At 41.8% G+C, this 25333-nt stretch overlaps 1 protein-coding gene and 1 long non-coding RNA gene across 5 annotated transcripts in view; both read right to left on the bottom strand.

The window, feature by feature from the left end:
* The window catches only part of adcy5 (adenylate cyclase 5), a 390458-nt gene that overhangs the window by 257225 nt on the left and 107900 nt on the right, over positions 1–25333 (bottom strand). The window lies entirely within an intron of this gene.
* The window catches only part of LOC138761879 (uncharacterized), a 170533-nt gene that overhangs the window by 59368 nt on the left and 85832 nt on the right, over positions 1–25333 (bottom strand). The window contains exons 6-7 of the long non-coding RNA XR_011356558.1: positions 15980–16111; positions 14198–15022 (exon numbers count right to left, since the gene is read on the bottom strand). This is a non-coding gene — a long non-coding RNA (uncharacterized lncRNA). The remainder of the gene's footprint in view (positions 1–14197; positions 15023–15979; positions 16112–25333) is intronic.

Here is a 25333-nt window from a genome sequence, read left to right as displayed (position 1 = left end):
CCAAATGAGTCAGCAAGGCACCAAAATAGCAGACTGGCTGACTTTCAAAACAGATATATGCAATCATAAGTAAGTAACCTATGGAAATCTCATCTATTACAACTATGTATCCATTACTCTGGGCGGCACGGTTAGCGTAGTGGATAGCGCAACGCTACTGCAGTACCAACGAACCTGGTTCAAATCCCCTGCTGTATGTAAGGAGTTTGTACGTTCTCCCTGTGACCTTCTTGGCTTTTCTCTGGGTGCTCCGGTTACCTCCCTCCCTCCAAAACAAACAGGATTTGCAGCTTAATTGGGTGCAATGGGCAGCACGGGTTTCACGGGCCGGAAGGGCCTTTTACCATGGTGCCATCGTTAAAATTTAAAAACGTAAGCATAAAAACTCAGCGTGCATACTGTCTCTCTTATTTAAGCACCAGGTGTCAGAGTGTAGTTAATGTGACAGATGGCTCTCCTGCCTCACTCCTGGATTTCCTTGCACGTTAATGATTGATGGCCTTCACAATGCGGACCCAGCACTGCCCAGTTCCGGGAGTGTCTCACTGTAATCTTGTCTATTTTCAGTTTGTTTAAATGCATAGCAAAAGCTCTTGTTCCAGGGATGCAGGTAGTCGGAGGCTGTGAGAATGATTATTGCCTCTTCAACTCAAACTGTGCATGCTGTATATTGTGCAGAGAAGGGCTGCTCCTTTTGATCATAACATGGATCCATGTTTAAATTTAAATTTATAAATTTAGACATCTTCTTTGGCTTGGCTTCGCGGACGAAGATTTATGGAGGGGGTAAAAAGTCCACGTCAGCTGCAGGCTCGTTTGTGGCTGACCAGTCCGATGCGGGACAGGCAGACACGATTGCAGCGGTTGCAAGGGAAAATTGGTTGGTTGGGGTTGGGTGTTGGGTTTTTCCTCCTTTGCCTTTTGTCAGTGAGGTGGGCTCTGCGGTCTTCTTCAAAGGAGGCTGCTGCCCGCCAAACTGTGAGGCGCCAAGATGCACGGTTTGAGGCGTTATCAGCCCACTGGCGGTGGTCAATGTGGCAGGCACCAAGAGATTTCTTTAGGCAGTCCTTGTACCTTTTCTTTGGTGCACCTCTGTCACGGTGGCCAGTGGAGAGCTCGCCATATAATACGATCTTGGGAAGGCGATGGTCCTCCATTCTGGAGACGTGACCCATCCAGCGCAGCTGGATCTTCAGCAGCGTGGACTCGATGCTGTCGACCTCTGCCATCTCGAGTACCTCGACGTTAGGGGTGTGAGCGCTCCAATGGATGTTGAGGATGGAGCGGAGACAACGCTGGTGGAAGCGTTCTAGGAGCCATAGGTGGTGCCGGTAGAGGACCCATGATTCGGAGCCGAACAGGAGTGTGGGTATGACAACGGCTCTGTATACGCTTATCTTTGTGAGGTTTTTCAGTTGGTTGTTTTTCCAGACTCTTTTGTGTAGTCTTCCAAAGGCGCTATTTGCCTTGGCGAGTCTGTTGTCTATCTCATTGTCGATCCTTGCATCTGATGAAATGGTGCAGCTGAGATAGGTAAACTGGTTGACCGTTTTGAGTTTTGTGTGCCCGATGGAGATGTGGGGGGGCTGGTAGTCATGGTGGGGAGCTGGCTGATGGAGGACCTCAGTTTTCTTCAGGCTGACTTCCAGGCCAAACATTTTGGCAGTTTCCGCAAAGCAGGACGTCAAGCGCTGAAGAGCTGGCTCTGAATGGGCAACTAAAGCGGCATCATCTGCAAAGAGTAGTTCACGGACAAGTTTCTCTTGTGTCTTGGTGTGAGCTTGCAGGCGCCTCAGATTGAAGAGAAATTTAGACATACAACACAGTAAAAGGCCCTTCCAGCCCACAAGCCCATGCCATCCAATTGACCTACAACCCATGGTACGTTTCGAACGGTGGGAGGAAACTGGAGCACCCGAGGAAACTCATGCAGACACAGGAAGAACATACAAACTCCTTACAGAGAGCGCTGGATTCGAACCCCCGTTGCTGCTGCTGTAGCAGCTTTGCGCAAACTGCTCTGCTAATCAAATGCAAAATTACAACACAGTTCAGGCCCTTCAGCCCACAATTTTTGTTTGTTGAGTGAAGATGATGGTGCTGCCACTGGAGCAGATCTGCGGGTAGCAGAGGAGCAGCTCTCCCGTGGGGTCCATTCACCCAGTTGACTGCCGTCGGCTCCGCACAGGCTTTAAACAGCCTGTTGAGGGAGTTGACGGTGGTTTTAGTTGAAATCCTGCAACCGCGGGTCTGCACCTAAGATGGCGGCACCTATTAATCGGCAGCAAACAGGAGGGGCAGCAGACTCTGGGGAAGCAGAGGACCATAGGACGAGACGATCACGCACCAGCTGAGAGGGAGAAGTGAAGATGACCCGCGAGGACAGTGACCACGGCGGTGAACCAGTGAGGGGGCTCTATGGCTGAGGGGCCAGTGCATGTAGCAGGCTGCTGGCGACTTGAGTCAAGGAATCTGGGGAATTTTTTTTTTTTTTTTTTTTAATTTTTTTATTTTTCACACCATAAATCACATTAGCCATGATATACACTATTTCTTTTTCACACATATACAGTGACTTTTTCTCCCCCCCCCTTTCCTCCCAAACCACCCCCCACCCCCCCCTCTCATCCATTTTAGGTATACAATCTAGGTTGCATTAAGCCAGTCAGACAATGTTGTCATTCAACAAAATTACACCAGAAATTCTACTGAGTCCATTCTTTTCTTTCCTTCTCCTTCCATCAACTTAGGTACTGTTTGTCCCCGGTAGGTTTTCGCTATTGTATTTAATGTAAGGCTCCTATACTTGTTCGAATATTTCAATCTTATTTCTTAACCAATATGTTATTTTTTTTAATGGAATACATTTATTCATTTAAATTTGGTAGTTTCTTCCTTTTAATTTGGTTATGTATTCCATTAATATTTAAAGACATATAGTTCAGCGTAGCCCTTTTATATTTTGTTTATCTTCTCTTTCTGTTTTTCCATCATTACCTTTCCACCTTTTCCATTTCTGTTTTCTTATTTTCAACTCTTTATAAGACAACATTCCTACAACATCTAACATTTTCCTTATTCTCCTATTTCTATCTTATTTATCCCCAATCTCCCCTTCCCCTCCTGAGTTGTCCTTTATCCCTTGTCGGACAACCACATCTCCCCTCTCCATTTGGATTTGCGAATCCACTCGCAAGCGTCAACTGATTTTGCAGTGACCGCTATTCCCCCCCACCCCGCCTCCCCCAGAAAAGATTTCACTTTTCATATGTCACAAAGGTCACTCTTTTAATTCCCTCCTTATTCTCTCTATTCCATTATCTTCCCTTATTAATTCTTGTCTATACTATCTATATTTTCCTCTAAGTACAGATACATTCATGTATGCTCATTGTCTCTATTCACTCTTATACCTCTTTACCCGCATACATATCAATCGTGATCATTTTTACTCTCATTACCCGTCTTCATCCCTCAGTCTATTTTTGTCTTTACCCACATACATATCAATCGTGATCATTTTAACTCTCATTACCCGTCTTCCTCCCTCAGTCTATTTTTGTAATTGTTCTGCAAATTTTCGTGCTTTTTCTGGATCCGAGAATAGTCTGTTTTGTTGTCCTGGAATAAATATTTTCAATACCGCTGGATGCTTTAGTATAAATTTATACCCTTTCTTCCATAAAATCGCCTTTGCTGTATTGAACTCTTTTCTCTTCTTTAGGAGTTCAAAACTTATATCTGGGTAAATGAAGATTTTTTGCCCTTTATACTCCAGTGGTTTGTTGCCCTCTCTTACTTTTTCCATTGTCTTCTCCAGTACCTTTTCTCTTGTAGTATATCTTAGGAATTTTACTACAATAGATCTTGGTTTTTGTTGTGGTTGTGGTTTAGAGGCCAATACTCTATGTGCCCTTTCTATTTCCATTTCATGCTGTAGTTCTGGACATCCTAGGGTCTTAGGGATCCACTCTTTTATAAACTCCCTCATATTCTTGCCTTCTTCATCTTCCTTAAGGCCCACTATCTTTATGTTATTTCTTCTGTTATGGTTTTCCATTGTATCTATTTTTTGAGCTAGTAGTTCTTGTGTCTCTTTAGTTTTTTTATTAGATTTCTCCAATTTCTTTTTTAAGTCTTCTACCTCCATTTCTGCTGCTACTGCCCGCTCTTCCATCTTGTCCATTTTTTTCCCCATTTCTGTTAAGGTCATCTCCATTTTATTTATTTTCTCTTCTGTGTTGTTTATTCTTTTTCTTAAATCCTTAAATTCCTGTGTTTGCCATTCTTTAAATGACTCCATGTATCCTTTAATAAGAGCAAGTATATCCTTTACCTTGCCTATCTTTTCTTCTTCTATTTCACCATACTCTTCCTCTTCTTCTTCCTCTGGGTTGACCATCTGTTGTTTCTTTGGTGCCCTTTCCTCCTCTTCTTTCTTGTTTCTATTGTCTTCTGTGGTCTCTTCTTGCTGCAGGTGTTCTGCAGCTGTCGTTGCCGGCTGTGGAGATCGACTCCCCAGCTGGTCCCCCCTCCCGTCGGTGTGTTTTTTTTCATTCGCATCGCGCATGGGCGAAGTATCGCGCAGGCGCGGTTGCGCACTTTTACTCGGCTCAGCGAGCCATTTTTGTAGTCCATTATTTACCGACCTGAGGGAGCGGGTTTCTCTCTCCGCAGCGGGCCTCTTCGGACAGGTAAGGCCTTCACCTTTTTCCTCCTTTGTCTTCTCTTCCTCTCTTCTTGCCGTTGCTTTCGATTTTTCTTTTTTTGTCGCCATCTTCTTTCCACCTTTATACTCACTTTTCTGTAACTTTTATTTCTGTGCCTTTGTGTTTTCTCTTGTTTTTCCCGACTTTTCTGGAGAGGGCTGGAGTTCACCGTCCGGCCACTACTCCATCACGTGACTCCCCCAAGGAATCTGGGGAATTTATGGGCTGCTGGACACTGCTGTCAGGAGACTCGCCCTGGGCTGTGGACTGCTGGAGACTGGCTCAAAATGGCTGGAGGGGTACCAAGTATTGATGCTGAGGGCTCTGGAGGGTCCCTGACCATGTCAGAGTTCAGATCTAAAGCTCAGGTTGCCAATAATTTGGACTGGACTCAGTGTGGCTAGGGGGCTGTGGAAGTGCTGGAGGTGAATCTACGGACACTCGGTGACTCGGGGAGGACTCTCTTTTTGCTTTTCTCTCTCTGATTGTAAGATTGCAAGAGGCATTTAGGCAATTCCTTCTGGAGGCAAATCTGTCTGCCTTGCAGCGGGCAAAAGGAAATTTCACGTAATATGGCAGCTTTATCACTGTGACAATAAATTGAATCTTGATCTTGAATGTGGTGCTGACCCACGTATCTACTCCACAATCTCTTTTTCCCAAACTTGACCCCTCTATTTTTATTACATCTATGTTCCTAAAAGTCTTTTGAATGCCCCTGTTGTACCTGCCTCCACCACCACTCCCAGCAATGCATTCCAGGCATCCACTACTCTCTGTGTAAAAAGTCCCGTCTGGCATTTGCGACTGTCAGCCCAGGAAAAAGATGTTGGCTGTTCTCCCTATCTATGCCTCTCATAATCTTGTAGAATGTCATCCTCCATTAAATCACCTCTCATCCTTCTTTGCTCTAAAGAGAAAAGTTGTTAAGCTTGCCTCATAAGACACGCTCTCCAATCAAGGCACCATCCTAGTAAATCTCCTCTGCACCCTCTCCGTGGCTTCCACATCCTTCCTCTAATAAGGCTGTACAGCTCTCCTCTGCACCCCCTCAAAAGCTTTCACATCATTCCTGTGACGAGGTTGTATACCTCTCCTCTGCACCCTCCCAAAAGCTTCCACATCACTCCTGTAACGAGGCTGTACAGCTCTCCTCTGCACCCTCTCAAAAGCTTCCACATCATTCCTGTAACGAGGCTGTATAGCTCTCTGCATCGGTTTCAGAAGAGAAATAACCCAGTGACAGAAACATTAAATTATTTTTTGTTGAATTTAGCATGTTTAAGTGTATAATGAAGCTGACACATTTCATTAGTTCAACTGATCTAAAAATGTTTTGCTGCTGATTTACATTAGTACTCAGCATCTGATGCCTCTCTTGTCAGTGTCCAACAATAGTTGGCCAGCATAGCCAGTTGCCCTGATACTGCTTTTCCATGGTCACAATATCCTGGTGAAACCTTCCATCACGTTCGTCACTGACTGCACTAAGATTAACAGGGAAGAAGTCCAAGTGAGAATGTAGAAAATGACCCAAGCAGACTTGGGGAGAACATACAAACTCCTTACAGACAGCACTGTGTTCGAATCTGGGTTGAATACACTGTAGCAGCATTGTGCTAACCGCTATGTAATTTGTGCTGACCCTACGCTAACCATATCGCCCTTTCAACACAGTTAAGGGCTAGGGTGGTAGAGGGGTGAAGAAGAATTTTTTTTACCCACAGGGTGATTAAAATCTGAAACTCTACCTGAATTATGATGGGATCCAGATATCTTCACAATATTTATGAGCACCTGTAATATCCTTCTCTGTTTAGAATTTTCCATGATTCCATCGCAATCATTTCCGGATATTTTGAGTCTCTGAAAATTTGTGGGCTTTTCCAGTGGTTACGGGGAGAAGGCGGGAGAATGGAGTTGTAAAGGGTAATAAATCAGCCATGATGGAATGGCAGGGCAGACTCATTGGGCCGAATGGCCTAATTCCACTCCATGTCTTATGAAGAGCAGTTGCTCACTGAGCTCAGTGGGAGAGAAAGAATGGTCGATATTTAGAGTTGGAAGACCCACCAAATTATTTGTACTGTGTGGTTTTATTCCTGGGTTAACACTGAGAGAGAAAAATGAAGATTCTCCACCAACACCACCAGCAAAGCACTTCAGGCACATAGATAATGCTTTCACATGCACAAAGGGGGTAAAGATCCTCAGGATCAAAATGCATGGTCCAATTTGTCATGGGCTACGCTTCTGTTGCAGAGGTTGGGGCATACATTTCACCCCATGATTGGGTAGTTCTGATGTTCTAAGAGGCATGAGAGGCTGATACACCAATCACTGAAGGCCACTGTACAGGCTCAACAAGCAAGAATTCAATAATATTCTCACATATACTAAATAGCAGCGAGAGGGTCTGTTTTATGAGCTGTTCAGCTGGTCGTCGCATACATAGTACGAGTAAAACACAGCACAGCGAACATAGAAAATCGCAGCACAGTACGGGCTCTTCAGCCCACAATGTTGTTCTGTCCTATCTAAACTTATTCCACGACAATTTAACCCTTCCCTACCTCAAACCCATAACCGTCCATTTTTTTTCACAGCCATGTGCATGTCTAAGAGTCTCTTGAATGTCCCTATTGTACCAGCCTCCAACACCACCCCCGGCAATGCATTCCAGGCACCCACCACTCTTTGCACAAAAAAAAACCACCTCTGATATCTCCCCTAAACTTTCTTCCACTCATCTTAGTATTTGCTATTGTCAAAGGCGATGTCAGTCTACCTATGCCCCTTGCCATATTATATATCTTTATTAAGTCACCTCTCATCCTTCGTCATTCCAGAGGGAAAAGCCCCAGCTCTGTCAACCATAGTTCATAAGACACATTCTCCAATCCAGGCCACATCCTGGTAAATCTCCTTTGCCATCATTCCTGTAATGAGGCGACCAGAACTGTGGTCTATCCAAGATGCTGAAAAGAGAGAGATCAGTTGGAACAGAATAAGAACAACATAATTTTACTAGTGCAATACACAAAAGTGCTGGAGAAAATCAGCAGGTCGTACACCATCTAGAGGGCCTAAAGGTTAACCAATGTTTTGGGCCTGAGGTATGAGCAAAAAAAAGTTTGGCACCTGAATCGAAAGGTGAGGAAAGTCTGGTGAGATAAAGTCTGCAGACTTTCTTGTTTTACATAATTTTACTGGTCATGAGGTTCTTTCAAGAGTCTCATAAAAGTAGGAAATGACCTTGAATCTGGTGGAGTGTGACCTCACACCTATGTTCTTTTTCCTGATTTTTTTGGTGGCGGGGGCAGGGGGGCGGGGGGGCAATGTTTGAGCAAAGAGTATGTGGCCAGTGTGAGATGGGGGGTCTTAATATATTGGCAGTGTTGCCAAGACAATGGGAGATACAGATGGAGTTGTTGTGGGGTGGGGGGGGTGGAAGGGTTTGTGATGGTCTGAGGAGTTTGTCCTGCAGTTTCTTGTGGGTTTGATTACAAAAATAGGGAAGCGCTTTTTCAATAATGTAAGGCCTTGGTAAAACTTCAGAGCATAATGTTTTGCTCTTCTTTCTATTAAAGGATGCACTTTTCACAGTGGGAATACGGTGAAGATTTATCAGCCTAGTTTCTAAGACAGAGGATTTTACCTCACAGAAGCAAGCCCTTCAGAGTTTTTTGAAGACATGCAGCACCTTTTGGCCCAAGGGCTCGTGGTGCCATTGACCTACAACCCTGGTATGCTTTGAAGGATAACAGAGTATCCTGGAGGAAACCAATGCAGGCACAAGGAGAACGTACCAACTCCTTACAGACAGCAGTGATTTTGAACCTTGGTCGCAGGCGCTGTAACAACGTTGTGCCAAACACTATGTGTCACCCCCACTTTTTTCATTTCTTTTCTAAAACAAAATTGTCAGCTCCAAACACTACGTCATCATAAAACTTCCAGGGGCACCAGTTTACAAATTCAAAACAAGGAGTAGGACAGAAAGGGTAGAAACTCTTTCATTCATACCAGTAAATCTTTGACAGTGGTTTATATTCATTGTGGAATATGATCTTGATAGATAATAGGATGGGATAGGATGGGATAGGCTGGAAGAGCTCGATAGCCTCCGCTCATTCATGTGCTCATGAGATGAACTCTGATAACGTATGATTTACATGGAATTCTCTGCTCCAGAGAGGTTGAAGTGGTCATTGCCTACACTGCAGGGAAAGGTTAAACAAGTTAGGACTTCATTCCCTGGAGCATTAGAGAATGAGGAGAGATTTGATGAGGGTAGATTGGATAGGTTGGCATAGCAGTTTGCGTAATACTATTCCGGCACTGTCTGTAAGGAGTCTGTACGTTCTCCCTTTGTTTTTTTTAAATAGATAGTGGTCTTTTCCACTAAGGTTAGACAAGAATTAGAGGACATGGGTTAAGGGTGAAATGTTTAAGGCAAGCATTAGGCGAACTTCAGCAGAGAGCATTGAGACTGTGAAACAAGCTGCCAACTGGTGGTAAATGCAAACTTGATTTTAGGTGCATGCATGGGTTGGGTATGGAGAGCTATCATCCAGGTGCAGGTCAATAAGACTAGGCAAAATCACAGTTTTGCACAGATTAGATGGGCTGAAGGACATGTTTTAATGCTGTACTGTTTCAAATTCAGGCCTGAAATAGACAGGTTTTTGGTCAATAGATTTTTCTGGACTGTTGGGAAATTTTTAAGGATTAGTGTCAGGGAAGCGACTGCCTGTTTGGGACTGAAAAGAGGAGAAATTTATTTATCCTGAGGGCTGCCAGACAAGACGGAGAGGAGTAGGTGGTTGGACAATTGGAGACTGAAGAATCGGAGCAGCTCAAAGGGCTGAATTTTCTGCCCCTCCCCCCTCACACGAGTTGATAGTTCTCTCAGCTCCTGTGCAGGGACCTCTTGTCGACTTGCCAGCTTTCACGCTGAGCTGTGAATGTCGTACCCACGCAATAGTTGATGTGCTCGCAGCTCCAACTTGCTTTCAAGTCCCAGTCTGGCACCAAGGAACTAAACAAAATGAGCCAGGTGTGACTGGACACCCAGGAATTCAGAGACCCAAGGAACCTTTTGAATAATGGAGTAAATATTCTAAATGGGAGTCAATCACCTATTTTGTGTTAACTTTCATGCAGCCTTCACACTCAAGGGACCAAATGGGTGAGGCATTTTGGTGGGAAGTGCACATCATCAGAATGACCTGGTTGGGTGAAGGAGAATTTTTTTTAAAATTTAGTCATACACCACAGTTAGAGGCCCTTCCGGCCCATGACATCAAAATACACTAATTAAAGTACAAACCCCATACATTTTTGGATCATTCAGGTGCCACTACATCATGGTGCAATCACTCTGTCCCCCGCTGTGCTTCCTGCATTCTACTTACTTCTAATTTTATAGAGGAAGTCACCGAGTAATGTTTCTTTGAAGTGCGCAGTCATTCAATAAAACGATCAGCCCATCCTAACCATTATCATCCCCATCAACTCTACTCCCCACAACTACTGTGCTATAACAGTCATGCAAACAGAGTCGTGCTGCACCGAGATGTACTGCACAGAGTTAAGTTAGGCCTCTTGGCCTATCAGATCCAACCAGGTGGAGGTTAACTGCCTGTTACGGCAGTGGAAGGAGATTCAATAAGAAATTGGAAATAGTACTCGGAGAGAAAGTACCTCCAGAGGGGGCCATTTGGAACTGTAAGGAGGAGAAAAAGGAAGAAGAAATACACCAATGGTCTCCTTTACTGCTGATTTCATACACATTAGTGGGCTACCATACTCATTTTCCCTTGAGTTGAACAGTCAGCTGAGTGGCATAGCATGGTTGGCGTAGTGGTTACCGCAACGCCTTTACAGCGCCATTCGAAATGTACCAGGGGTGTAGGTTAATTGGGTATAAATTGGGTGGCACGGACTTGTTGGCCAAATTTGAACTGAATCTATCATCTGTAAAATCATGACATGCAGAATACTTGGCTAATGGCATGACATGTAACATGTGAAGGAACAGAGAGATCTGCAGGTCCAGGTTCATAGATCCCTTAAGGCTGACATGCAGGTTGATACGGTAGTTAAGAAGGCTTATGAGGGCACTGTATAATAATCCTAAGGCTAAAGTAATAACTAATGGCCAAGTATCTGCTCCATTTCAGTTGGCATGGTTAAGTAGACAAGGATGTCCCTTATATCCAGCGTTGTTTATTTTAGCAATAGACCCACTTGCAGAAGCAATTTGTAATGATTTGGAAATTAAAGGATTTAGAATTGGTCAAGAAAAGCAAAAAATTAGTTTATTTACAGATGATGTCTTGATATATTTGACTGAACATGAAACCTCTTTACAAAAATTATATATTAAATTGGAAGAATATGGGAAAATTTCAGGTTATAAAATAAATAGGGATAAAAGTAAAATTATGCCATGAACAGAAGGAGACTATACTTAATGGCAAAGGGCCAGTTTAAAGGACCGAAAAATGGTATTAAATATTTAGGGATTCGTACAGATAATAATTTGAAAATTTTACATAAATTGAACTATTTATCATTACTTAAAAGGGTTGAGGAATTTTTTTTAATGGATTAATTTAACTATAACTTTAGCAGGAAGAGTTAATTGTATTAAGAGGAATATATTCCCAAGAATACAGTATCTTTTTTAAACATTGCCTATTTTAATACCTCAAATTATTTTCAAGAACTAAATAAATATACAAGGAAAGTCCTCTGGAAATGTAAAGGTTAACATGGATTTATGAATTAGGAGGCTTACAGCTTCCTAATTTCAAAAAATTATTACCGTGCGGCATAAATGAAGTTTATTACATCTTTTTTCGAAAGAGAAGAAAAACCGGCCTGGCTTAAAATAGAAATGAATAAAAATGGAGAGAGAAAAGCAGAAGAATTTATATATAAATGAGATGCAAAATTGATGGTTGGAGAAAAAGAAGTTGAAACACCTGATTAATATCTGGAATAAAATGATGAATTTGGTATAAGATGCCTTTGACCGAAAATTCCCTTATATATTTTTTTAAAAGACAATCAATTTTTAGATATTTGGTTTTGTAAGGGGATAATACATGTTGAAGATTGTTATGAAAGAGGTCAATTAAATTTGAATAATTGACAAATAAATAGGGAAAAACACTAAATACTCTTTTTTGTTATTTCTAATTGAGAATATGTTTGAGAGATAAATTAGGACCATCTATGTTGCTACCTGGATGTAGTGAGGTAGAAATTTTTATTAGGAAAGAAATTGTTAACTTCTACAATATATTATTTATGACAATTATGAACTCCTAAACATGGAGTTCATAAATCTAGAGAGGTGGGAAATGGATGTAAATATCGCAGTTGACGAGCAAAGATGGGCAAATCTTTGCAGAGATTGTATGACTAACATTATTAATGTAAGATATAGATTAGTTCAGTATTTTTTTTATATCAATTATATCTTATACTACAAAAATTGAATAGATTGAAATCAGTCTTATTGGACCAATGTTTTAGATGTGGTGAAGATATAGGAACTTTTTTACGTTCATCTTAGTCCTGTTCCAAGGTAATATCTTTTGGGTTGGACTTAAGACACTTTTTGGAACAGGTGGCGTATTTCCACAAAACTCAGATTTATTGGGAAATATTGAAGGAACAAGACTTAAACTAAAATTGTCAGTATACCAATTAGAATTTGTTAAAATTGCATTAGTGATGGCAAGGAAGTGTATTGTAGTTACTTGGAAATCAGATACACATTTGGGTATGGCAAGACGGAATGCAGAAATTCAAAGTTGTATTTATTTTGAAAAATATCACATATAAGAAATAAATATGCTGTGTTTTTACAAATTTGGCATCTGTATACTCAAATATTAGGTTTAAATTTATAATGTTGTACTTCCTGTGTCTCTAGACCCATGAGAATCTCCTCTGAAATATATTAGATTTTGTTTAAATATGTATGTTAGATGATATTCCTCTGTGCGATCCTGAAAGTTTCTCCTTTTTTTCTTTCATTTTATATAACAATATTTTATTTTCATATTAACTATTCTGAGGGTAGGAGGAGGGAGGTTTTGGGGGGGGATTATATACTATAATGTATGTAGTTTTAGACTGTTTTTCTATTTGTAATTTGTATTAATATATCAAATTTGACTACTACATGTATGGAGAAAATTTTAAATAAAATATTCCAAACAAAAGGCTTATCATGTGTTGGCCTTCATTAGTCGGCAATTGAGTCAAGAGCCATGAAGTAATCATGCTGCTCTATAAAACCCTGGTTAGACCACACTTGGAGTACAGTATTGCATTCAGTTCTGGTCACCTCATTACAGAAAAGACCTAGATGCTTTAGAGAGGGGATTGGAGAATACGTCTTCTGAAGCAAGGACTTTTCTCTTCGATGCAATGAAGGATGAGAGGTGACTTAATAGAGGTGTATAAGATTATGAGGGGCTTAGATAGGGTGGACAGCCAGCACCATTTTTTCCTGGAGAGACAATAGCAAATACTAGAGGACATCTATTCAATATGAATGGAGGAAAGTTTAAGGGAAAGGATAGAGATAATTTTTTTTAACTCAGTGTGATGGGTGCCTGGAATACATTGCCAGGGGTGGTGGTGAAAGTTGGTACATGGATGCAAGAAAAATGGAGGGTCATGGGTCTGAGGTAAGGAAGGGTCAGAATGTTGTGGAGTAGATTAATATAGGTCAGCACAACATTGTGGGTTGAAGGGCCAGTACAGTGCTGTAATGTACTATGTTCTATCTATTTGTACTCTCTGCTTGAAAACATTACATCCTGCTGCTGGGTTTACCCATGTCCAGTGTCACTAGCAGTGTCACAGTGGAGGTCGTTCTCCACTAGAGGGGAGACCACATCACAAGCCACCAGTAGGGAAACCCTCCATCAAACCCATCTCACCACCAACAACAGTCCAACAAAAATCCACTCATCACCCCCAGAAGAACATTTTTTTTTTTTTCCTGTCACCAATGCCCGGGCTATTTGGAGAGACAGAACGAAAACTCACAACCTTTCCAGTTAGCCGAACACCAGGTTCAAGCTCTGGCTGCAGTACAAAGCAATGCAATGGTCAACAATCCCATAACAATTTGGCTGAGATGGTGAAGAAAATCACACTTTGCATGAAGCTCACTATATTGAATGCCCAAATGTGTCAAACTTACAATAAGTGAACAGATCAGGAAATGTAACAATTGCCATGAGAAAGAAAACTGTACAAAACTCCACTTAGCAACTTGTCTCCTGTGACTGTGATCTTTACTGATGCCCACCTTTAGCCCATTTGATGACCATTTGAACTACAGACTGACTGCTAACATGATGAAGAGATCACGAGAAGAGCTCCCCATTCTGTCCATAAAAAGCCAGTGAATTATAAACTCGCCAAACTGCCTTAACAAAGCACCTCTCACTCACCAACAATCCGCTCGGTTAGCTCCCGCCAAGTTCTCTCAGTTCCAAGCCAATTGCAGCGTTGGGCTAAATATGGATAGGTGGGTAGAACTCCAGAGGTCTTGCTGATCAGGAGAAACACAGACTGCCCAGGATGGTGTTTGACTGAGTGTGACGTTGATAAATCTTGATAAAACTGAAATCAACAGGCATCAGAGAGAAGAATCTACAATCGTTCATGTCAAGAAGAAACTTGGATGTGATTGTTGGAGAATGTCCCAGATCCAGGACATCAGTGCGTGACTGTGTCCAATCACCTTCTGCTACTTCATTAATGATCTTCCCTCCATCTCAAGGTCTGATGAACCAATATTCCCAATAATTGTTCCATGTTCAATTCCATTTGTAATACCTCAGCTACCAAATCAAGTATCTGACCAGATGCAACACGGTCTGGACACCTCCAGCTACTTTGAAGGCCTCTTGAAGGGGGAAATCTCCACAGCAGAGAAACTAAACAGATCCAGGCACTTAACTGTCAGAAGAGGTGAGAAGAATTGTCCAGAGAGGTTTCACCTTCTGACTCCACCTTCCACGTGGCATGGATCAGATATATGTTGGAAGAGTCTCCTCTTGTTGGAGGTCAGACGACAACACAGAAATTCATTTGCCCAGTGGGTGAACTGCAACGATACCATCCCATTGCATTACTCATGTCAAGAAACACCCGGGTGATAGGGAGAGGTGGTTAAAGAAAAGATCAAGAATGACAATTCCGACAGCAACTCAGTCAAGTGACAGGGATGTATTTCTGTTGATACAATATGACCCAAAGATTTATCTCCAGACCTGGAAATGAAAAGATCAGCCATTAATATAGACCTTTTACCATTAAGGATGTCAAATTTGCAGCTTGATGCTGGTGCGCGGAGGACTTAATCTGTAGATGTTCAGATTACAGTCTCCAAAGGTTCAGAACTCCAAACCCTTCAGACCCCGCCCCTGTCTCTGAGCAATAGCACTTCCCAAATCCCATCTTCTCCTTCCATCAATTAGTTTAAATCAGTGCTATCGCTGCAAAGCAATGTAAGACCTCAGAGTAGTACAGGAATAGCCCCTTTGGCCCACAAGCTGTACTGAACAACAAGCCCATTAAATTAAATCTCCACTGCATGCATATGATACATATCCCCTCTATCCCCTGTATATTCTGTCTATAAGCTTCTTAAACACTACTATTGTTCTTTAAACCTAGGTTGTGGAGGAATATAAAATCAGGTTATGAATGAAGTGAATGCTCACAGACTTTTTTCTGGGGAGATAATTCTAGAACTCAAGGGTAAGTGTCCAAATGGATCAGAAATTCTGAAGTTTGGAAAAATGTTAGTCAGTCCAAAATTTTCCCATTTTAAAATTTTAAATATAAAAATCCAAAACACTGCTAATGCACAATACACAATCTTTTGAACAAATAAACAATAAATTGTAGCTCCTGATTTGTGTGGAGATTCACAGTTAGAACCCTGCCATCATGTATTGGAGGGAGGTCAATTCAAGAATTTCTACCCCTTACACCACTGGCTAGCCAGACATGCCCGTGCATTCGTAATTTCAATCGGTGAACAATTGTTGGCAATACAACCTGGAAATAACAAGTAACCATTCGAGCTGGAGGAATGCAGAGACACACAGAGAGCAGTAAATCTCTTGCTTTGTATGAAAGGTTTGCAGAGACTTGGAGACAGGGTCAGTAAACCAACTGAGGGATCCCAGACGCTGAAACAGGAGCGCCGAGATATTACTTACAAGCTGTCTGCTTGATTGGTGCTCGTTTAAGACTTGTCTGATCCTTCCATTGATCATGCAGGAGAACTGGATGTTCAGCCTCCTTTGATCCTGGATGCAGTCCACGGTGTGGGTAGAGTCCAAAAGCACAAGCTGCAAATATAAGGAAGTCACCAATGAATCTGAAAAGCTCAGGTATGGTTAGAGCATGGAACTCTCTAACCCAAGGAGAGTAATTCTGATGACGTAGCTCAGAAGGGTAATGCGCATGGCTTGCGCCAGAGGTCCGTTTCCATACTGTACAGCTTGATGACAAAATGCAAGGGGAGAACAACAGAAAATGCTGGAATCACTTCGCCGGTCAGGAATCATCTGTGGAGAGAGACAGGATCTGTGTTTCGGGTCAAATACACCCCCATCTGATCTGAAATACACCCCCATCTCCTTTCAAGGTGCTGTCTAATTTGCTGGGTGTTTGATCGTGATAATATATTTTGTTAAATTATATGGTAAGATATGATGTATTTTAATATTGTATCGTACGATATGAACATACAAAATAGGAGCAGGAGTCAGTCATCTGGCCTATAGACTGCTCCACCATTCAATAAGATCATGGCTGATCTGGCCATGGACATCTCCATCTACCAGCCTTTTAGCCATAAAGAAAGATTGAGTCATCTGGGATGTACTTGCTTGAATTTGGAAGAATGAGAGGGGGGATCTTATAGAGACATAAAAAATTAAGAAAAACATAGATAAGATAGAGAATCACATTGGTGGGGAAGACTAGAACTAGGGGACATAGTCTCAATATCCATGATGGTAGATTTAGGACCGAGATGAGGAGGAACTGCTTTTCACAGAGGATAGTGAATCTATGGAATTCGCTGCCCATTGAAGCAGTGGAGGCAACCTCAGTGAATATATTTAAAACAAGGTTGGATAGATTTTAACAAAATGGGGGAAATAAAGAGATATTGGGGAAAGGCAGGCAGGCGGAAATAAGCTTTTCATCAGATCAACCATGATCTCATTGAACGGGGGAGCAGGCTCGACGGGCCAGATGGTCGACTCTTGCTCCTAACTCTTATGGTCTTATAATCCTTAATTCCCCTACTTTGCAAAAATCTATCTGCATTTTAAATATATTGAATGATATGATATGACATATTATATGATCTGATATACTATATATGATGTATTATGATGATATATACGTGACATATTGGATAATATGAAATTATATTAAATTATATATGATATATTGTGATATTTAATTTTAAAATTTATATTTAGACATACAGCACGATAATCGGCCCTTCCTGCTCATGAGCCAAATACACCCAATTAACTTACAACCCCAGTATGTTTTGAAGGGTGGGAGGATTCGAGAGCACCAAGAGGAAACCCACACAGACACGGTTAAAATGTGCAAACTCCTGGATTTGAACCCAGGTCGCTGGCGCTGTAATGGTGTGACACTAACCGTGAGGCTAACAGTGCCTAATATGATAAATACGTGATGTGATATGAAATATTATGATTATGTTTATTGTCAGATACAAAAATACAATGTACAAATGTGTCAAAAGGTTTTCTTGCTGTAGCCACACAGGTACCTTGGATAAAAACACAATGCTGGAGAAACTCAGCAGGTCAAACTATCCTTTATATAGCAAAGATAAAAAATATATAATTGAGGTTTTGGGCTTGAGCCCTTCATCAAGGTACTTTTAAAAAATGTTTATCTTTACTATATAAAGGACACTGTTTGACTGTTGAGTTTCTACAGCATTGAGTTTTTACTTCAACTGTGGTGTCTGCAGAATTTTACGTTTTACTTCAGGTACATTAGATGCCTGGTTCCTGCATTCTGCTTCATTTTTGATTTCCAGCATCCAATCCAGTATTTTCAATTTTTATATTTCAGGAGAATCTGGTAACAAAAACATGAAGAAAACAAATAAGGCCAGAGCCAGCACTTGCATTTGATAAGATCTGATCTCTGGCCTTAATTCCACTCCTGGTTGTTCTGCCCAACCCTTGGCTCTCTTAGGAATCTGTCTGTAGCAACCTTAATATATTCCATAATTCAGTATCCACAGATCTCCAGGGTAGAGAATTCAAAAAAAATCAGAGAGAAAATTCTTCCTCATCTCCATTCCAAATGGACATCCTTTTATCCTGAAGCCCTTCTCCCTGGCTTTAGATTTCCGTACAAGGAGAAACATTCTCTCTGCCTCCATCTGTCAAATCCACTTCAGATAATCCCACAAGGAAGGTGGGAATGGGATTGTTTGATGCAGGGTGAGATGAAATCAAATGCAGTGTCGCCTGCATGTAAAATGAATGCAAGGTTATATGAACCAGAACCAGGAGTGGATCACACAATCATTCAGGATGATATATCCTTGGCTTCAGTTTCACATTCCTACATGCATCCACCACCCTAGGCTCTCCTGAGATCCAAAAACATATTGTTCTCAAATAAATGACCCACTGCCCTGTGGATAGATGAGGGAAATGCCCTATTCTGGGTGATAGTTTCCACACAGTTCCATACATAGTAAGTTACATTGTACAGTGTAAGTGACTGATAAACTAGAATTTGGCCAACTAATCATCAACACAGGCGCACCCCAAGGATGTGTGCTTAGCCCACTGCTCTACTCCCTATACACCCATGACTGTGTGGCCAGGCACAATTCCAATGCATATCTACAAGTATGCTGATGACACCACAGTTGATGATGAGAAAGCGTACAGGAGGGAGATAGATCAGCTCGTGGAATGGTGTAACAACAAGCCTGTGCTCAACCTCAGCAAAACCAAGGAGGTGATTGTGGACTTCAGGAGGAAGTCAGGGGAATATGATCCAGTCCTCATCGAGAGCTTAGTAGAGGAGAGGGTCAAGAACGTCAAATACCTGAGTTTCATCTCTGAGGATCGGTCCTGGAGCCTCCACGTTGATGCAATCACAAAGAAGGCTTGTCAGTGGCTATACTTTGTGAGGTGTCTGAGGCGGTTTGATATGCCACTGAAGACTCTCGTAAATAGGTGTACCGTGGAGAGCATTCTGGCTGCTTGCATCACTACCTGGTAGGGAGGCACCAACTCTCAGGACAAGAATAAACTTCAGAGGGTCATTAACTCGGCCTGCTACATCACAGGGGCCAGACTTCACTCCATCGAGGACATCTACATGAGGCAGTGTATTAAAAAAGCAGCCTCTATCCTCAAAGACCCCCACCACCCAGGCCATGCCCTTTTCCTAAAGACAAGCACTCAGCAGCACAGGGGCAATTTCTTCCCCGCTGCTATCACATTCCTGAATATCACTGAACCAAAGACATTGCCTTACTTTTTGGGCACCATTATTGTTATTATCATTTTATTATTTTATAGTAATGTGGTAAGATGGTTATATTTGTACTACGATGCTGCCACAAAACACCGAATTTCATGACTTGTTTGTGACAATAAACATAGAAGTCAGAAGGTTAAGTTGGCCATTTTGGTGCTATTCCCTCTGTTGTTGCACAGTACATGATGCGGCAGATTCCACTGGACGTTGCTTGTATAGGAGAGCTTTACCTATGGGCAGAGGTTGGATAAACTGAGTTTGTTCTCTCTGGAGCAAATCAGGTGTGACCTGTTAGAGGTCCAGTAAAACCCCTGGCATTCAAGCAGCTGGTGGACTCAAGCAACCAGCAAACAAAAAGGAAAATATTTTTAAAATTAAATAATAAAATAAACGTACTTATGTTTAAAATTGTAAAAGTAAATGTTCTCTGATGTAACACACAAAAACCTTTAGTGAAGATAGGAGCAAATATTCATGCCTTGGTCATGGTTTGCTCATAGCAGCAATGGCACCGCTCAAAATGAAAATCTGGTTGATGTTCCTCACTGTTGGGGTGACTCTCTTAAAGGGCTGCATAGTAAGAGTGGTCCCAGTCAGAGGCTTTATCTGTAAACTTGGGGGGGGGGGTGGGTGGTGGGTAATTATCTATAATGTTATTTTCTTTCGGGTGGCTCCATGGGGGGGAAGGAACCTGCAGGTGCAGCGACAGTTAGATGTTTTCAAAGAATGTGACTGAAAATAAAGTAAACTGCTTTAAGGTTTATATATTCATGCAAGTGAAGTTTATTCAGTGTAAGTCCAGTATAGTATTTTTACCTTTTGAACTTAATGCAGACTATAAGTTAGGCATCGCAAGAGTAAGTCTCAAGCAACCAGAAAATACACTATCTAGCATCCACCAATCCCTATAGACGCCAGCTGCTAGGAGTTTTATTGTATATACAACCATGAGAGGTGTTGACCAGGTAGATCATCAGAATCTTTTTCCCACTTCAAGGTTAACACCAACAAGGGCATCAGTTTAAGGCAGTGGTTCTCATTCATTTTTCTTTTCCACTCACATACTGCTTTAAGTATTCCCTATGCCATAGGTGCTCTGCGATTAGTAAGGGATTACCCCCTCCATAAATCTTCGTCCGCGAAGCCAAGCCAAAGAACTTAAGGTGGTATGTGGGTAAAAAGAAAAAGTTTGAAAACCACTGTTTTAATCGTACCTAATTGACTCGTTATGTCCACGGTTTCATAACTCCAAAGGAAATGGGCCAATGACAATTTTTCTCAAGCAAATTATTTCAGTAACAATTGGGTCTAGAGCGGTGATTCTCAACCTTCCCTTCCCACTCACATATCACCTCAAGCAATCCCTTACTAATCATAGAGCACTGATGGCATAGGGATGTGAGGGGAAAGAAAAAGGAATCTAAGGGGAAAGTTTTTCTAACACGGGTGGTAAGAATCTCATACAACCACCATACTTAACAAATACTTCAGTGGCCAGGGCACAGAAGGATCAGGACCTAATGCAGGCAAATTGTATTGGTGTAGATACATATTATGGCTGACATGAACATGATGGGCCAAAAGGCCATTTCAATCCTGCTTTAACACTATCCATGGATTGATGCCTGTTGCTGAGCCAATAAAGGACCCAGCGACCAAGTGGAAGCCTTAAAATAAACATAATGATGGGCAGTGGTCCTATTGCTGGGTGACTGTGCACTTTCCTGAAATCCACTGTTGCTCTCTTTTTCCACCAGGGTCTAAATTTTAGACCTCAAATGGGATTTCATGGAACATGCAGTCATGCAGACGTTCAAAATATAACAAGCCCTTCAGCCCATTTCATCTCTACTGACCAAAATGGCATTCTGGGCTAATCCCATTTGCCTGCATCTGGTCATTCTTTCAAGTCTTTCCTGTCTATAAATCTGCCTAAATGTTGGGAGGAGACTTGAAATAGCCCCTAGAATCCAGGCAAACTTCTACCACAATGAGTTCAAAATAATTAAGGGTTTTACTGGAGTTAAAAATGAGGCAGATAGGAACTAAAGTATGACAATGACAGATGATTTAACTTGAAGAAATATCTTTGAATGCTATGACTCCTGTTCATCTGGAACATGTTCCCTGTGAGGGCAGGAGTAGCATTCCAAAGGAAATTGGATAAACACTTGAAAAGAAAATGTTTGCAAGGCTGTGGGAAAAGAGCAGAGGAGGGGAATAATTCTGTCGAAGAGCTGGATGGAATGTCCCCTTTGGTGCTAAGGGGGCAGAACAGAACGAATAGGAGGGAGCTATTTCCTTTGGCAACGAGGCTGATATCCAGTGTGCTTAGACTTGAGCTGAACTGGATTTTACAGGAAATGAGGAGAAACATCCCTCACAGAGAGCAGTGGGGATCTGGAACTCAACGGAAGCAATGATGGAAGGTCTAACCAGGGTTTATGACAAACTTTCAGAACACAGAAATGCTGAAGAAACTCAGTCGGTTTTGCACCATCCATACAAAGATAAAGATATATTACTAACATTTTGGGCCCTGAGGAAAGTTCCTTGAGGAAAGGCTCAGGCCCAAAACGTAATATATCTTTATCTCCTAGGGACGCTGCGAGAACTGCTGAGTTCCTCCAGCATTTCTGTGTTCTGACTATAATCATAGTGTCTGCAGACTTTCATGTTTCACTCTTAAAATAAACTTTGATGTGTGCTTGAAAAGCTGGAAAGCACAGACTGAGCACTGGAACGGAGAAGTTCTCCATGCACAAGCTATGGCTCAGAATAAAGCTATTTTGGCCATAGGAGTCATACAGAAACAGGCCCTTGCATATCGACTCAGCACTGACCACACTTAATCCCATTTTCACGATCTTCCCCAGGAAGATTATTTTCCCTGGTAGGAGAGACCAGAACTAGGGGACACAGCCTCAAAATACAGTAGATTTAAGACAGAGATGAGGGAAAACTGCTTTTCCCAGAGAGTAGTGAATCTATGGAATTCTCTACCCAGGGAAGCAGTTGAGGCTACTTTATTAAACATATTTAAGGTTCAGTTGGATAGATTTTTACATTGGAAAGGAATTTGGGGATATGGGCAAAAGCCAGATAGGTGGAGTCGACTCAATGATCAGATAAGCCATGAGCTTGTTGAATGGCGGTGCAGGCTCAACGGGATGGATGGCCGACTATTTCTTATGTTCTTTCCATGCTCTACCACTGACTGACATCTTAAAGGAAACTCACCGACGAATCTGGTTGACTTTAGGATGCAGGAACATGTGGTGAACCTCTAGAATTTGCTACCATGAATGGCTGTGGAGGCCAAGTCATTGGGTGAATTTAAGTCAAAGGAAGGGTGTCATGGTTATTGCAGTTAATGCAACGCCTTTACAGCACCAGCATCAAGAATGAAGTTCAAATCCCGTGCAGTCTGTAAGGAGTTTGGACATTCTCCTCATGATTGCAGGGTTTTCCCCAGGGGTTCCACTTTCCTCCTACTGTTCGAAACATCCAGGAGGTCGGTTAATTTGGTGTAAATTTGGCAACATGACTCATGGGCTGAAGTGTTGCATGTCTAAATTTAAAATTTAAATTTATAGATACCTGAATAGTCAGGTAATAAAGGTTATGAGGAGAAGGCAGGGGAGTCGTGCTGAGTGGGAGAATGGACCATCTCATGATGGAATTGTGAAGTGGACTCAACAGGCCAAAAGGCTTACTTCTGCTACCACATCTTTAGGTCTTATGTTAATGGCAGGACCTCGAGAACAGGGAAAGAACCACACAAATTATTTGGAATTGTTGGGGAATTAAGAGTAATGAGGAACAGGTGGGTAAGTGGAGCAAAGCCCACAGCCAGATCATCCACGATCTTGTTGAATGAAGAAGCTGCTTCCATGGATCAAGTTCATCTTCAAATTCAAGTTTGTTGTCACTTATGACAAAATGTAGTGATGGAAGGTCATTTTTGCAAGCAGACCAGTTAGACATCTTATACATAGTACAGAAGGACACAGAGAGAAGCAAAGCTACAGAAAGAGATCAGTTGGGATGGAGCAAAGGAGACATAATTCTTCTATTTTGGAGTTCAATCAAGAGCTTGATAATGGCGGGAAAGAAACTGTCTTTGAATTTGGTGGTGCATGATATCGCTCTCCTGAATCTTCTTCTTAACGGATGGAGGGGGAGAAAATGACGCTGGATAAATAATAATGGGAAACAAGGAGAGATGGCAGAGGAAATAAATGAGTATTTTGCATCAGTCTAAACTGTGGAAGACACTAAGAGCATACTAGATGTCGAAAGGTATCAGGGACGGGAAGTGATTGCAGTCACTATTTCAAGGAAGAGGTCCTCATAAAGCTGAATGTTCTCAGGGTGAATACGTCTCTCGGACCAGGTGGATTGTACCCCTGGGTCCTGAAAGAAGTAATGGAAGAGATTGAGGAGGCATTGGTAATGATCTTTCAGGAATCAATAGATTCTGGCATGGTCTTGGAGAACTTGAAATTTGCAAATTTCACCCCAACTATTCAAGGGGGTGGGGGGGTGGGAAGGGGAGTTAGCAGAAAGGAAATGATAGACTGGTTAGCCTGACATTTGTGCTTGGGAAGATGTTGAAGTCAATTATAAAGGATAAGGTTACAGAGTACTTGGAGACAAATGATAGCTTAGGCCAAAGCCAGCATGGTTTCCTTAAGAGAAAATCTTGCATGACAAACTTAGAAACTTTTGGAATTCTTTGAAGAGGTGACAAGCAGGCTGCATAAGGGAGATGCAGTGGATGTTATGTATATGGATTTTCAGAAGGCATTCTACAAGGTGCCGCACATGAGTCTACTTACAAAATAAAGCCCCATGGTATAACAGGAAACATGGGTCAAGCATTGGCTGATTGGGAGGAAGCAGCATGTTGGAATACAAGGATCATATGCTGATTGTCTGCCAGTTCCTCAGGGGTCAGTGTTGGGGCTGTTCCTTTTTATGTTATATAGTAATGATTTAGATGATGGAAGAAATGGCTTTGTGACCAAGTTTGTGGATGATACGAAGATAACAGAGGAGCAAGTAGGAGGCTTCAGAAGGATGTTGACAGATTAGGAGAATGGGCAAAAGAGTGGTAAATGAAATATGTTGGAAGTGTACGGTCATGCACTTTGGTAGAAAAATTAATCAAGCAGTTTATTTTTTAAATGGGGAGAAAATTGAAAATACCCAGATGCAAAGAGACTTGGGAGTCCTCATACAGGTTGGCCTGAAGGTAAACTTGCAGGCTGAGTTGGTGGTAAAGAAGGGAAATGCAATGCTGGCTTTCATCTCTAGAGGAATAGAATATAAAAGCAGGGATTTGATGTTGAGGCTTTAGAAGGCATTGGAGAGACCTCGGAGAATTGTGAGTAGTATTGGGCTCCTCGTTTAAGAAAGGAAGTTCTTAAATTGGAGAGCATATAAAGGAGGTTCACACGGATAATTCCAGGAATGAAAGGGTTTATCATATGAGGAGTATTTGACAGCTCTTGACCTGTATTCATTAGAATTTAGGAGAAAAAAAGGGGATTGCACTGAATCATTTTGAACATTGAAAGGTGAAAACATGGTAGATCAACGGTTCTCAACTTTTTTCTTTCCACTCAATACCACTTTAAGTAATCCTATACCATAGGCGCTCTGTTCTTAGTAAGGGATTGCTTAAGGTGGTATGTAAGTGGGAAGGGAAGGGTGAGAATCACTGCTCTAAGACCCAATTGTTACTGCAATATTTTGCTTGAGAAAAATTGTCATTGGCCCATTTCCTTTGGAGTTATGAAACTGTGCACATAACGAGTCAATTAAGTACGATTAAAACAGTGGGTTTCAAACTTTTTCTTTCTGCTCACATATCACCTTAAGCAATCCCTTACTAAGAACAGAGCGCCTATGGCATAGGGAGTGTCTAATATCTTATCCATACTCTAAGTCAGTTCACTTTCCTCGTCTGTCTTCTTGCGTTAAACTAAACACAAAAAAGTTTG

The sequence above is a fragment of the Narcine bancroftii genome, chromosome 4 (assembly GCF_036971445.1).
Source record: "Narcine bancroftii isolate sNarBan1 chromosome 4, sNarBan1.hap1, whole genome shotgun sequence".
In the NCBI taxonomy this organism is placed as follows: domain Eukaryota; kingdom Metazoa; phylum Chordata; class Chondrichthyes; order Torpediniformes; family Narcinidae; genus Narcine; species Narcine bancroftii.
Note: the sequence above shows the minus strand (reverse complement) of the source record. Positions and strands in the feature narration are given on the sequence as shown.